General features: G+C 52.0%; 1 protein-coding gene across 1 annotated transcript in view; it reads right to left on the bottom strand.

Moving 5' to 3' along the window:
* The window catches only part of TEX14 (testis expressed 14), a 32,744-nt gene that overhangs the window by 29,380 nt on the left and 972 nt on the right, over nt 1-2,392 (bottom strand).

Below are 2,392 nucleotides of genomic sequence, written 5' to 3'. Positions count from 1 at the left end.
GGCTCTGAGCGGGACGGCCCCCGAAGCCCCTTTCCCCACGCTCTGCTCGGCGATTCTGTGCTCAGAACCAACAGCCTCAGCCTTGCACCCGCCAAGGAGCCACACCCGCAGCGTTGAGAGATATTAGTTGTTTAGCTGAAATAAGTAATTTTTAATTAGAATAAATTAGGGTTATAATATGGTGTGATTTATGCTGTTTGCTCAGCTTCACTCAGCATGAATAGCTTGATTTGCTGAAGCCTTTAGGCCGCAACAGAGTTAATTTTCTTAGTAATTTTCCTAGCAGCTGGTACAGCGCTGTGTTTAGTCTTTTGGTACAAGAAAAATGCGGATAACACACTCATGTTTTGGTAGTGTTTTCCCTAAGCCTGGGACTGTTCTGCCAGCCAGTGCAGGTGCACAAGAAGCATACACCAGCAGGTAAGGAAGTGACAACCCTCAGCAGAGACGGCAAGCCTGCGAGATCAGAGCAGCCAACGACCACCTGCCCCTGGACACAGAAAAAAACCAAACAAAGTGTTAGAAAGCCCCAGACCAAAAATCACCATTGGACTAAAAGGCACGTGAAGAGCGTATGTATAGACCACAATGGTCTAACTGCCCAGGGATTTCTTTGTTCGAGGTCCCTCCCTTCTTGGAGGCACGCAGCCCAGGCTGACCTGCTCTACCTTTCAATGAAATTATTTATTTTTATAAAATCTGACGCCTGAGACTCTGCTGTGGGAAACCTAGGGTCGAGCCTGAAGGAGGAGGGAGCATGCCCAGGAGTAAGTGCGCATGTGTGTGTGTGCACGTGGAAAGGGGCACCCGTCAGCTCACAGGGGTTGCCTGCTGTGAAGGGACCCCAGTCCTGGCAGTGACAGTCGGGTGGTGTGAGTGACCCCTGGGATGGCACGTGAATGCTCGTGCAGCACCTTCTCCTCTAACACCACCACCCCACCAGCCAGGGCTGGGAGTGCGTGAGAAGTTGGGGGGGGACAGAGCTGGGACAGCTGACCCCAACTGACCAAAGGGCTATTCCATACCATATGACGTCATGTTCAGTACCTAAAGCTGGGGAAGAAGGATGAAGGGGAGGGATGTTTGGAGTGATGGCATTTGTCTTCCCAAGTGACCGTTACACATGATGGAGCCCTGCTTCCCTGGAGATGGCTGAACACCGCCTACTGATGGGAAGCAGTGAATGAATTCCTCGTTTGGCTTTGCTTGCGTGCGCAGCTTTTGCTTTACCTATTAAACTGTCTCTATGTCAACCCACAAGTTTTCTCACTTTTAATCCGATTCTCTCCCCTGCCCCACTGAGGTGGAGGGAGTGAACAGCTGCATGATCTGAGTTGCCACATGGGGTTAAACCATGACACGGTCTCAGTCCACACTCCCCCCACCCCACAGCACTGGAGGAGAAAAGGCCCTGGTATTAATGCCTGGCAGCACTGCATGGCTCCTGCTGGGCACTCTGGATGGGATGGGCTTTGGAACCTCACCCTGCCCAACGGATGGCTTGAGCACACCACCGGCTCACTCACACACCTGGCCACTAATGAACACTCAAAGCATTTCTTTTCACTGAACAACTCACTCCATGCCACGGGACGTTGTATCCTGAACCTGCTGGACTGCTTCCACCCCCACCCCACCTGTGGAAGACCCAGACTGTCAGACTACCGAAAACCCATCAAGGGGCTCAGGACACAGGAGGCAGCCAAGAGTCGTCGTGTCCCACAAGGTCTTGTTGGCGGGTGGGGAACTGCCCTGACACAGCCCTCCCCCCACCCTGGCTGTTTTTGGAACCACTAAAATAAAAAAAGGTACCACTCTTGTCAGGCCACACCTGGAATACAGTGTGCAGTTTTGGTCCCCACTACACAAAACAGATGTGGACATGCTGGGGAGGGTCCAGAGAAGGGCCACTAAGATGATCCAAAGACTGGGAAGCCGGCTGTATGAGGAAAGGCTGAGAGAATTGCGTTTGTTAAGCCTCAAGAAAAGAAGGCTCAGGCAAGACCTTATCACCATGTTTCAGTATTTAAAGGGTGGCTACCAAGAAGATGGAGACTGCATTTTTTACAAGGAGTCACACAGAAAAGACATCAGCTAAGGGGTACAAGTTACTCCTGGGGAGATTCTGACTGGACACAAGAGGACAATTTTTCACCATGAGAACAATCAGCCATTGGAATAATCTCCCCAGGGAACCCTGCGGTGAATTCCCCAACACTGGATGCTTTTAAGATTGAGCCAGACAGACAGGGTGCTGGGCCACCTTGTCTAGGCCGTGCTTTTGCCGAGAAGGTCGGACCAGATGGTCCTTGAGTCCTTTCTGACCTGGGATTCTATTTCTATGCAACCCCTCCGCAGCCCCCCCGCCGTCCCGCAGCTCTGTACCGTGTAC

Source organism: Charadrius vociferus, unplaced genomic scaffold (assembly GCF_000708025.1).
Source record: "Charadrius vociferus isolate BGI_N301 unplaced genomic scaffold, ASM70802v2 scaffold793, whole genome shotgun sequence".
Lineage (NCBI taxonomy): Eukaryota > Metazoa > Chordata > Aves > Charadriiformes > Charadriidae > Charadrius > Charadrius vociferus.
Note: the sequence above shows the minus strand (reverse complement) of the source record. Positions and strands in the feature narration are given on the sequence as shown.